Source organism: Triticum dicoccoides, chromosome 5B (assembly GCF_002162155.2).
Source record: "Triticum dicoccoides isolate Atlit2015 ecotype Zavitan chromosome 5B, WEW_v2.0, whole genome shotgun sequence".
In the NCBI taxonomy this organism is placed as follows: domain Eukaryota; kingdom Viridiplantae; phylum Streptophyta; class Magnoliopsida; order Poales; family Poaceae; genus Triticum; species Triticum dicoccoides.
Window position 1 is genome coordinate 480203171 of NC_041389.1, and position 13730 is coordinate 480216900.

The 13730-nt window shown below is 42.5% G+C and overlaps 1 pseudogene; it reads left to right on the plus strand.

The window, feature by feature from the left end:
• Positions 1 to 10230: 10230 nt before the first annotated feature.
• LOC119305826 lies at positions 10231 to 13184 on the plus strand (annotated as a pseudogene).
• Positions 13185 to 13730: the final 546 nt, after the last annotated feature.

A 13730-nucleotide genomic window follows, 5' to 3' on the forward strand; every position in this document is an offset into this window, starting at 1 on the left:
ATGAATGAAGAGGAGGTGGAGGGGTATATATAGCCTCCACACAAAATCTAACCGTTACACACAATCTACCAAACTCGATGGGACCGAATCGTTACACTCGGTCACACCGATTTAGCAAATAATGTGACCGTTAGGGTTTTCGGTGGGACCGAAATGCAACTCGGTAGGACCGATATGGTTAGGGTTAGGGCATAACTTAATATCGGTGAGACCGATTACACAAACTCGGTAGGACCGATTTTGGTAATTAGCTAACCAGAGAGTTGGTCAGGCAAACTCGGTCGGACCGATTATCAAAATCGGTGGAACCGATTTTGGTAATGAGTCAACCAAGAAGTTTGCATTGTAATCTCGGTAGTACCGATTGCTCAAACTCGGTGAGACCAATTTTGATAATGGACATACACAGAGAGATTACAATCCCATCTCGGTGAGACCGAGATCCCTATCGGTGAGACCGATTTGCCTAGGGTTTGTGGCAGTGGCTAAGACATCCAAACTCGATGGCGCCGGATATAAAGAATCAGTGGGGCCGAGTTTGACTTTAGGTTTAGGACATATGTGTGGAAGTGGGAAAGTAGTTGAGGGTATTTGGAGCATATCACTAAGCACATTGAAGCAAGAGGCTCATTACGCAACACCTCATCCCTCCTTGATAGTATTGGCTTTTCCTATAGACTCAATGTGATCTTGGATCACTAAAATGTAAAATGAAGAGTCTTGAGCTTGAAGCTTGAGCCAATCCTTTGTCCTTAGTATCTTGAAGGAGTTCCCACATCCTTTAGTCCATGCCACTCCATTGTTGAACTTATCTGAAACATACTAGATAAAAGTGTTAGTCCAACAAGAGATATGTTGTCATTAATTACCAAAACCACCTAGGAAGCACTAGTGCTTTCAGTAGCACACAAAGTGTTCCTCTGGTAAACGGGAGTTGCATAATCTCATAGTTGTAGGAACTTTGTATAAGTCATGAAGAAAGCAGTGGCAACATACTAAACGATCAAGTGCTAGGCTAACAGAATGGGTCAAGTCAATCACATCATTCTCCTAATGATGTGATCCCGTTAATCAAATGACAACACATGTCTATGGTTAGGAAACATAACCATCTTTGATTAATGAGCTAGTCAAGTAGAGGCACACTAGTGACATTATGTTTGTCTATGTATTCACACATGTCTCATGTTTCCGGTTAATACAATTCTAGCATGAATAAAGCAATAGCAACATACTAAACGATCAAGTGCTAGGCTAACAGAATGGGTCAAGTCAATCACATCATTCTCCTAATGATGTGATCCCGTTAATCAAATGACAACACATGTCTATGGTTAGGAAACATAACCATCTTTGATTAATGAGCTAGTCAAGTAGAGGCACACTAGTGACATTATGTTTGTCTATGTATTCACACATGTCTCATGTTTCCGGTTAATACAATTCTAGCATGAATAATAAACATTTATCATGATATGAGGAAATAAGTAATAACTTTATTATTGCCTCTAGGGCATATTTCCTTCAGTCTCCCACTTGCACTAGAGTCAATAATCTAGATTACACAGTAATGATTCTAACACCCATGGAGTCTTGGTGCTGATCTTGTTTTGCTCGTGGAAGAGGCTTAGTCAACGGGTCTGCAACATTCAGATCCGTATGTATCTTGCAAATCTCTATGTCTCCCACCTGGACTTGATCCCGGATGGAATTGAAGCGTCTCTTGATGTGCTTGGTCCTCTTGTGAAATCTGGATTCCTTTGCCAAGGAAATTGCACCAGTATTGTCACAGAAGATCTTCATTGGTCCCGATGCACTAGGTATGACACCTAGATCGGAAATGAACTCCTTCATCCAGACTCCTTCATTTGTTGCTTCTGAAGCAGCTATGTACTCTGCTTCGCATGTAGATCCCACCATGATGCTTTGTTTATAACTGCACCAACTTACAGCTCCACCGTTTAATAAAAACACGTATCCGGTTTGCGATTTAGAATCGTTCGGATCAGTGTCAAAGCTTTCATCGACGTAACCATTTACGACTAGCTCTTTGTCACCTCCATAAACGAGAAACATATCCTTAGTCCTTTTCAGGTATTTCAGGATGTTCTTTACCGCTGTCCAGTGATCCACTCCTGGATTACTTTGGTACCTACCTGCCAAGCTTATTGCTAAGAATACGTCAAGTCTGGTACACAACATTGCATACATGATAGAGCCTATGGCTGAAGCATAGGGAACATCTTTCATTTTCTCTCTATCGTCTGCGGTGGTCAGGCATTGAGTCTGACTCAACTTCACACCTTGTAATACAAGCAAGAACCCTTTCTTTGCCTGATCCATTTTGAACTTTTTCAAAACTTTATCAAGGTATGTGCTTTGTGAAAGTCCAATTAAGCGTCTTGATCTATCTCTATAGATCTTGATGCCCAATATGTACAGCTTCACCGAGGTCTTTCATTGAAAAACTTTTATTCAAGTATCCCTTTATGCTATCCAGAAATTCTATATCATTTCCAATTAACAATATGTCATCTACATATAATATCAGAAATGCTACAGAGCTCCCACTCACTTTCTTGTAAATACAAGCTTCTCCAAAAGTCTGTATAAAACCATATGCTTTGATCACACTATCAAATCGTTTATTCCAACTCCGAGATGCTTGCACCAGTCCATAAATGGATCGCTGGAGCTTGCACACTTTGTTAGCACCTTTTGGATCGACAAAACCTTCCGGTTGCATCATATACAACTCTTCTTCCAGAAATCCATTCAGGAATGCAGTTTTGACATCCATTTGCCAAATTTCATAATCATAAAATGCGGCAATTGCTAACATGATTCGGACAGACTTAAGCATCGTTACGGGTGAGAAAGTCTCATCGTAGTCAACCCCTTGAACTTGTCGAAAACCTTTTGCAACAAGTCGAGCTTTGTAGACAGTTACATTACCATCAGCGTCAATCTTCTTCTTGAAGATCCATTTATTCTCAATGGCTTGCCGATCATCGGGCAAGTCAACCAAAGTCCATACTTTGTTCTCATACATGGATCCTATCTCAGATTTCATGGCTTCAAGCCATTTTGCAGAATCTGGGCTCATCATCGCTTCCTCATAGTTCGTAGGTTCGCAATGCTCAAGTAACATGACTTCCAGAATAGGATTACCGTACCACTCTGGTGCGGATCTTACTCTGGTAGACCTACGAGGTTCAGTAGAAACTTGATCTGAAGTTTCATGATCAATATCATTAGCTTCCTCACTAATTGGTGTAGTTGTCACAGGAACCAGTTCTCGTGATGAACTACTTTCCAATAAGGGAGTAGATACAGTTATCTCATCAAGTTCTACTTTCCTCCCACTCACTTCTTTCGAGAGAAACTCCTTCTCTAGAAAGGATCCGAATTTAGCAACGAAAATCTTACCCTCAGATTTGTGATAGAAGGTGTACCCAATAGTCTCTTTTGGTTATCCCATGAAGACACATTTCTCCGATTTGGGTTCGAGCTTATCTGGTTGAAGTTTCTTCACATAAGCATCGCAGCCCCAAACTTTAAGAAACGACAACTTTGGTTTCTTGCCAAACCACAGTTCATAAGGCGTCGTCTCAACGGATTTTGATGGTGCCCTATTTAACGTGAATGCGTCCGTGTCTAAAGCATAACCCCAAAATGATAGCGGTAAATCAGTAAAAGACATCATAGATCGCACCATATCTAGTAAAGTATGAGTACGACGTTCGGACACACCATTTCGTTGTGGTGTTCCGGGTGGCGTGAGTTGCGAAACTATTCTGCATTGTTTCAAATGTAAACCAAACTCGTAACTCAAATATTCTCCTCCATGATCAAATCGTAGAAATTTGATTTTCTTGTTACGATGATTTTCCACTTCACTCTGAAATTCTTTGAACTTTGCAAATGTTTCAGACTTGTGTTTCATCAAGTAGATATACCCATTTATGCTGAAATCATCTGTGAAGGTGAGAAAATAACGATACCCGCCTCGAGCCTCAATATTCATTGGACCACATACATCAGTATGTATGATTTCCAACAAATCAGTTGCTCGCTCCATAGTTCCCGAGAACGGCGTTTTAGTCATCTTTCCCATGAGGCACGGTTCGCAAGTACCAAGCGATTCATAATCAAGTGATTCCAAAAATCCATCAGTATGGAGTTTCTTCATGCGCTTTACACCGATATGACCTAAACAGCAGTGCTACAAATAAGTTGCACTATCATTATCAACTCTGCATCTTTTGGCTTCAACATTATGAATATGTGTATCACTACTATCGAGATTTAATAAAAATAGACCACTCTTCAAGGGTGCATGACCATAAAAGATATTACTCATATAAATAGAACAACCATTATTCTCTGATTTAAATGAATAACCATCTCGCATCAAACAAGATCCAGATATAATGTTCATGCTCAACGCTGGCACCAAATAACAATTATTTAGGTCTAAAACTAATCCCGATGGTAGATGTAGAGGTGGCGTGCCGACTGCGATCACATCAACTTTGGAACCATTTCCCACGCGCATCGTCACCTCGTCCTTAACCAATCTTCGCTTAATCCGTAGTCCCTGTTTCGAGTTGCAAATATTAGCAACAAAACCAGTATCAAATACCCAGGTGCTACCGCGAGCATTAGTAAGGTACACATCAATAACATGTATATCACATATACCTTTGTTCACTTTGCCATCCTTCTTATCCGCCAAATACTTGGGGCAGTTCCGCTTCCAGTGTCCAGTCTGCTTGCAGTAGAAGCACTCAGTCTCAGGCTTAGGTCCAGACTTGGGTTTCTTCTCTTGAGCAGCAACTTGTTTGCTGTTCTTCTTGAAGTTCCCCTTCTTCTTCCCTTTGCCCTTTTTCTTGAAACTGGTGGTCTTATTGACCATCAACACTTGATGCTCCTTCTTGATTTCTACCTCCACAACCTTTAGCATTGTGAAGAGCTCGGGAATAGTCTTGTCCATCCCTTGCATAATATAGCTCATCACGAAGCTCTTGTAGCTTGGTGGCAGTGATTGAAGAATTCTGTCAATGACACTATCATCAGGAAGATTAACTCCCAGTTGAATCAAGTGATTATTATACCCAGACATTTTGAGTATGTGTTCACTGACAGAACTATTCTCCTCCATCTTACAACTATAGAACTTATTGGAGACTTCATATCTCTCAATTCGGGCATTTGCTTGAAATATTAACTTCAACTCCTGGAACATCTCATATGCTCCATGACGTTCAAAACGTCGTTGAAGACCAGGTTCTAAGCCGTAAAACATGGCACACTGAACTATCGAGTAGTCATCAGCTTTGCTCTGCCAGATGTTCTTAACGTCGTCAGTTGCATCTGCAGCAGGCCTGGCACCCAGCGGTGCTTCCAGGACGTAATTCTTCTGTGCAGCAATGAGGATAATCCTCAGGTTACAGACCCAGTCCGTGTAATTGCTACCATCATCTTTGAACTTATCTTTCTCAAGGAACGCATTAAAATTCAACAGAACAACAGCACGAGCCATCTATCTACAGCAAACACCGACAAGCAAAATACTATCACGTACTAAGTTCATGATAAATTTAAGTTCAGTTAATCATATTACTTAAGAACTCCCACTTAGACAAACATCTCTCTAGTCATCTAAGTGATCATGTGATCCAAATCAACTAAACCATGTCCGATCATCACATGAGATGGAGTAGTTTCAATGGTGAACATCACTATGTTGATCATATCTACAATATGATTCATGTTCGACCTTTCGGTCTCCGTGTTCCGAGGCCATATCAGTATATGCTAGGCTCGTCAAGTTTAACCTGAGTATTCCGCGTGTGCAACTATTTTGCACCCGTTGTATTTGAACGTAGAGCCTATCACACCCGATCATCACGTGGTGTCTCAGCACGAAGAACTTTCGCAACGGTGCATACTCAGGGAGAATACTTCTTGATAATTTAGTGAGAGATCATCTTAAAATGCTACCGTCAATCAAAGAAACATAAGATGCATAAAGGATAAACATCACATGCAATCAATATAAGTGATATGATATGGCCATCATCATCTTGTGCTTGTGATCTCCATCTCCGAAGCACCGTCGTGATCACCATCGTCACCGGCGCGACACCTTGATCTCCATCGTAGCATCGTTGTCGTTACGCCATCTATTGCTTCTATGACTATCGCTACCGCTTAGTGATAAAGTAAAGCAATTACAGGGCGTTTGCATTTCATACAATAAAGCGACAACCATATGGCTCCTGCCAGTTGCTGATAACTTCGGTTACAAAACATGATCATCTCATACAATAAAATATAGCATCATGTCTTGACCATATCACATCACAACATACCCTGCAAAAACAAGTTAGACGTCCTCTACTTTGTTGTTGTAAATTTTACGTGGCTGCTATGGGCTGAGCAAGAACCGTTCTTACCAACGCATCAAAACCACAACGATAGTTCGTCAAGTTAGTGTTGTTTTAACCTTCGCAAGGACCGGGCGTAGCCACACTCGGTTCAACTAAAGTTGGAGAAACAGACACCCGCTAGTCACCTGTGTGCAAAGCACGACAGTAAAACCAGTCTCGCGTAAGTGTACGCGTAATGTCGGTCCGGGCCGCTTCGTCCAACAATACCGCTGAACCAAAGTATGACATGCTGGTAAGCAGTATGACTTGTATCGCCCACAACTCACTTGTGTTCTACTCGTGCATATAACATCAATGCATAAAACCTGGCTCTGATACCACTGTTGGGGAACGTAGTAATTTAAAAAATTTCCTACGCACACGCAAGATCATGGTGATGCATAGCAACAAGAAGGGAGAGTGTTGTCCACGTACCCTCGTAGACCGAAAGCAGAAGTGTTATGACAACGCGGTTGATGTAGTCGTATGTCTTCATGATCCGACAGATCCAAGTACCGAACGTACGACACCTCCGAGTTCAGCACACGTTCAGCTCGATGACGATCCCTGGACTCCGATCTAGCAGGGTGTCGGGGATGAGTTCCGTCAGCACGATGGCGTGGTGACGATGATGATGTTCTACCGATGCAGGGCTTCGCCTAAGCACCGCTACGATATGACCGAGGTGGAATATGGTGGAGGGGGGCACCACACACGGCTAAGGAACGATCACGAAGATCAACTTGTGTGTCTAGAGGTGCCCCCCTGCCCCCGTATATAAAGGAGCAAGGGGGGAGGCCGGTCGGCCCTAGGGGGCGCGCCAAGGAGGGGGGAGTCCTCCTCCTAGTGGGAGTAGGACTCCCCTTTCCTAGTCCAACTAGGAAGGAAGAAGGGGGAAGGAAAGAGAGGGAGAGGGAGAGGGAAAGAGGGGCCGCGCCCCCTCCCCTAGTTCAATTCGGACTCCCCATGGGAGGGGGCGTGCCACCTCCTGGGCTGCTGCCCTCTCTCTCCCCTCAGGCCCACTAAGGCCCAATACTTCCCCGGGGGTTCCGGTAACCCCTCCGGCACTCCGGTTTTCTCCGAAATCACCCGGAACACTTCCGGTGTCCGAATATAGTCGTCCAATATATCAATCTTTATGTCTCGACCATTTCGGGACTCCTCGTCATGTCCGTGATCACAGCCGGGACTCCGAACAACCTTCGGTACATCAAAACTTATAAACTCATAATAAAACTGTCATCGTAACGTTAAGCGTGCGGACCCTACGGGTTCGAGAACTATGTAGACATGACCTAGAACTGTTTCTGGTCAATAACCAATGGCGGAACCTGGATGCTCATATTGGCTCCTACATATTCTACGAAGATCTTTATTGGTCAAACCGCATAACAACATACGTTGTTCCCTTTGTCATCAGTATGTTACTTGCCCGAGATTCGATCGTCGGTATCTCAATACCTAGTTCAATCTAGTTACCGGCAAGTATCTTCACTCGTTACGTAATGCATCATTCCGTAACCAACTCATTGGCCACATTGCTTGCAAGGCTTATAGTGATGTGCATTACCGAGAGGGCCCAGCGATACCTCTCCGACAATCGGAGTGACAAAACCTAATCTCGAAATACACCAACTCAACATGTACCTTTGGAGACACCTGTAGAGCTCCTTTATAATCACCCAGTTACGTTGTGATGTTTGGTAGCACACAAAGTGTTACTCCGGTAAACGAGAGTTGCATAATCTCATAGTTGTAGGAACTTTGTATAAGTCATGAAGAAAGCAATAGCAACATACTAAACGATCAAGTGCTAGGCTAACGGAATGGGTCAAGTCAATCACATCATTCTCGTAATGGTGTGATCCCGTTAATCAAATGACAACACATGTCTATGGTTAGGAAACATAACCATCTTTGATTAATGATCTAGTCAAGTAGAGGCACACTAGTGACATTATGTTTGTCTATGTATTCACACATGTATCATGTTTCCGGTTAATACAATTCTAGCATGAATAATAAACATTTATCAAGATACGAGGAAATAAATAATAACTTTATTATTGCCTCTAGGACATATTTCCTTCAGAAGTTGCCTAAATGGACATGCGGTGTTTTTTGTTTGTTTGATGAAACCACGGTCAACCCAATCAGAAATGGTGTCGATGAAGTATCCATGAGATATTTGGTGAAGCCGTTGGTAGTGGCATCGACACGTCGCAGATGAGGATGTGAGATTGAATGGAGTGGATAGAGACAAAGTCAATGAAGGTTTCGATCAAGATGGTGCCACAGATCCGATTTGGTGGCACGAGGTCCCAACTGTCGGTGAAAGTTGTAGAGTGTGTTTTGCAAAGTACCTAACAACAACGCGTTAACACGCATAGATTTTTTGGGTGGTAGAACGTGCAAAAATTATCGGTTAGTATATTTGCATAGACTAAGCATAGAAGGTCAAGTTTCATGTAATATTTCCAACTGATTGTGGTATGGAAAGTGGATTCTTTCCTATAAAGCCGCCATTTGTCTGGAATCTCCCATCCTCTCTGCCCCGAAACTTTGTCATCTCCCTCCCCACCTCCTTTCCATGCAATGGCACATCCTCACCGGCCTCATCTAGCCTCCTCCGTGGCTCGACTCCATCCCAGTGTTGGTGGTGACACTGTTGAGTTCACCTCACCCTTTCTCCTTTCTTGGTGAGACATTGTTCAGTCTTAGCGCTCGAGGTGGGGTTTCGGAGCTTTGTCTCAGGATCTGCCCGTGCAAGAACAACGAGGTGAGGACCCGACGCGTCACGAAGTCTATTGTGACAACGGAGCAATGCCCCTTGCCTACCAGCCCCTTCAAGCGAGTACCCCTTGTTGCTGACTGCTGGCTACATGCTACAGCACACACACCTACCCTCCTCCTGCTATAGTGTCCTCTCACACCCAGCATGGTGCGGGGCTGCCCAACTATTTGTCATGCCCCAGCCCCTTCTGATGAGGTTTTCAATTCGCTTCCAAGTGGACAACCGACAATAAAATTTGAAATTTGTGTCGACGTGAATAAAAAATAATTTCTGAGAAGGGATTTCAATTTAAATAAAATGACTTGTGGTGAATAGTTCTTTTAGAAAGCATTGTAATGAATGACTGGAGTGCAAGCCAAAGCAGCTGTATTTGATTTAAACTCCGAGGCTGTTGAAGATAATTAACCATGAACAAAACCAGGCGTCAGAGACACTACAACACGTATGTCATTAGGAGGCATTTTTTTGCCAGCGTTTTTGCTAAACGCCTCAGATTCAGGGTATTGAAGGCACTTTTCAAAAGTGCCTCGGAAGCTCACAGCCTTCAAGGGCAATTCTAGAAAATGACTCCTAAACAGGGGGAAACAAGGCATTCTACAAAAGTGCCGCCGAGCGTATACGTAGCCAGCGTACACGTATGAAATAACCCCCACGCTGAGTTCCAAGGTAAAAAAAACAGAGGAACACCATGGCCATCGTAGCTGCTCTGTGCTGGGTGCCTCGTCGTCTTCGCCACCGGCGCCTGGTCGTCTTCGCCACCGGCGCTCCACGCCGGAGCCTCGGCAGCCGCCACGAACTGCACCGCCATCGCCACTCCGTGCCTTCCCTCTCTCGTCCCCAATCTCGGGGTGGGATTGGTAGTGCGCGGTGAAGAAGAAGGGGAGATCCAGGCTCGGAGAGGAGGAGGAAGAGCAAGTGGTCCAGGTTACGAAGGCATCAGCGCTGATCCCCCCACCCCCAACCCACCCAGACAAGCCATGTCTGATTGCTGTTGATTCGACGCCCTGCTGCACACAAGGTGTTCGAGGTAATGTCTCTTCATTTTTGTAGTTCATTTTTGTTCCAATTTTTGTTTGTGCTAGACTTATGGATGAAGAATCATTATGCTATGACATCTAGGATCACCTTGTACTGTTTTGGATGTTCTTTTTGTAATTATACTAGGAGTGTGGCAACTTGTCCTATTGAAATTGGAGCTTGTTTGTTGTGGCCTTCTGTGCATGGTGGCCTTCTGTTCATGTTAGAAAAGTGCACACAAAGAGTAAGCTATATAGACACACTGATAATCAAAATACAGGTGCATTTGGCATTTCTATATAGAACATCCCTACATGTTATCTAGTGTACTGTGTTACTTCTAATCTTGTTGCATCAGGTTTCAGTTAATCTGTTTTCTTGCTACACGTGAGGTCTTCTATATAGAACATCCCTTTGATTCTGCTAGTAGTAAACTGATATTGCTTTTAGAAATTTCTCTTTGATGCATTAGAATATTTATTATAGAATTTTATGTGGTCTCTGCTTTAACATGTCGTAGAACTTGGTTCTGTTCAGTTGAGAATGGATAAGAGTTGGATGTGAGCAGCAAGGTCTTCCACCGAGAATTCTGAAGGAACTAGCAACTTCATAAAATTTGCTTTTCGTACGTCAACAAAAAATAATAGGATTCTCTTCCCTTGCAAGATATGTGTAAACTCTCGTTGGTTAGGTGAACTTGAAGTCTATGATCATTTGATTTATGATGGATTCATGGCTGGATATACCACATGGATTCATCATGGAGAAACTATGCGGCCCTCCGAAACAACTTCAGGTCCTAGTTCACAGTTTGAAGAATATGCTGATAGTGATGAGATGGATGAGATGCTACTATAAGGATTTGGGATGTATGATACTCGTACTTTAGGAGAGGAGCAAGAGTCTGAAGATGACTTGGACGATGATGCTGAAGCATACTATAGATTAGTTAATGATGGACGCCAAGAGTTGTACCCAGGTTGCAAAAGATTCTCGAAGCTGCAATTTTTGGTGAGGTTGCTTCACATCAAGAATATGAGGGGAGTGGGCAATGTCTGCTTTGATGAGGTATTGACGCTAATTAAGGAGGTACTTCCAGAAGGTGAGGCCTTGCCCAAAAAATTTCATGGGGCCAAAAAGTTTGTGAGAGCCATTGGTATTGGTTATGATAGTATAGATGCATGCAAAAATGATTGCATTCTATTTAGGAAGGAACATGCTGATGCCATATCATGTCCAGTGTGTGGCACAAGTAGATGGAAGAGCGTAAATACTGGAGTTGATGGAAGGCGTGTCCACAAGGTGCCTCAAAAGGTGGTTCGTCATTTCCCGCTAAAGAAGAGACTCCAAAGGTTGTTCGCTTCTACAAAGACGGCATCAGATATGAGGTGGCACAACGAAGGCCGCACAAAGGACGGCAAGATACGACACCCAGCTGATTCACCTGCATGGAAACACTTTGATGCTATTCACAAAGACTTCAGTTCAGAAGTTTGCAACGTTAGATTTGGATTGGGAGCTGATGGTTTCAACCCTTTTGGAAATATGAATCTCTCATATAGCATATGGCCTATCATCTTGATCCCCTACAACCTTCCTCCATGGATTTGTATGAAGCAATCAAACTTTATCCTCTCTGTCATCATTGCTGGTAAAAAATCTCCAGGGAAAGACATGGATGTTAGCTAACCAACAAAACAATAGCGAGAATGTGGATCCCAACAAAACAACTACTGGAACTCAGGTGACCAACCATGAGACTGGTTGCAGTACTTCAGAAGCTGCAGTGAGTAATACACTGAAGAGAAAGAAGGTTTCTGAAATAACAAGAATGAAAAAAGCTACTCAAGCAATCTCTGCTACAACCGGAATCAACATACTTAGGAATTCGGGCAGGGAAACATGAAAGATGGTCATAGGTGAGTTGTAAATGCCTTTTCCTGTTGCTCTTGCATCAAGATTTTCTTTGGATATATAATTTCCTAACCTGAACTTAGTAATTAGCTCATCTACTATCGTCTTCTCTGCAATCCTTGACAGTACAATATTGTGATCTAAGATGCTCATTTAAGTTGTGATAGTAGCTTTGGTCATTTCTGAATTTGTGAAGATATGTTTCATTGATGTACAATATTCAACAACAGTAGGTATTGTACATGTGTAAAGTCTGTACAGTGGTTGCACCTTGAATTGATGGCTCCATGTTTCAGTTCTTAAAAATAGTGCTCGGTGTCTTAGTGTCGTGTGGAACCTGGACATTCTAATGGCCAGTGGTGCTTCTCCAAAATGACAAATCTAGTCATATGGTTCACGCGCAAGTAGGATCAGATGGAACAACAGGCATAGGTTTCAATTTATCCTTTTTTTGCTAGTACCAAGTTGATCATCTATTCAGTGATTCAATCCAAGGAGGCAATGACCAATGGTCCAGATTTAAAGCAATACCTGTCACCCCTTAATGATCTTTATAATTTACCCATTTTACATTTTACAGTGCTGTTTTTTTACCTACTCGTGCATGCTGTTGCTGTTTGAATGATAGATTAAGTTTAATGGCGCAAACAAAAATATGTTTAAGTTTTATTATTTACATCATTTTACATGTCTGTCTCTTTAACCCTGTTACAGTGCTAAGAACAGTGTTTGCTCTTGTAGATGCCATCCGAAAGTCGAAGTTGAAGGTGACACACATCTGATTGGTTTCTGTACTTCTAATTGATTGCATCAAGCTGGAACGCTCTTTACATTGTTTTTACAACAGTAGGCAGTGTACCTCTGTGTTACATTGTTATCACAACAGTAGGCAGTGTACTTGTGTTACATTGTTGGCCCTGTGTTGTTGATTGATACTTTGATGTCGTTTTCGAATTTGTGAAGATGTTCTAATGCTTTATATTATTCGCTTGTACGATGGTACTTCTAGTCCATGCAAGCCTCTCAATCTTGTTCTACTGTTGTATATATGTGTTTGTACAGTGGTTGCAAATTAGTGAGCTTGCCGTAAGAGTGTTTTTAATTCATATTCTTATATGCCTGTGTAAAATTTCTGGCATTCTTATGTGCCTCAGAAACATTTTGGTGGCAAGTCGAAAGACGCCACAAAATGGTTTTCAAGGCGATCTTAAGAAATGCCACAAAAATGTTTAGAAGGCAGTATGAGTTACGCCACACAAAATTTTTAGAGGCAGTATAAGAAATGCTACAAATAGTCTTTGGAGGCATTCCTAAAGATGCCTCACATTGAGCTTGCTGGCATTTTAAAAAATGCCTTTGTGTTTCTTTTGAGGCATTATTGAAAAATGCCTCACATGGAGCTTGCTGGCATTTTAAAAATGCCTCTGTGTTAATCTTTTGAGGCGTTCTAAAAGAGTGCCTTGAAAGACCTTTCCCTTCGTGACCATCTCTAACATATTTTAAAAATGCCTTCTATTCTCTAGGCTGGCATTATATGGCCCCTTTTGAGGCATTTTAAAGTGCCTCCTATT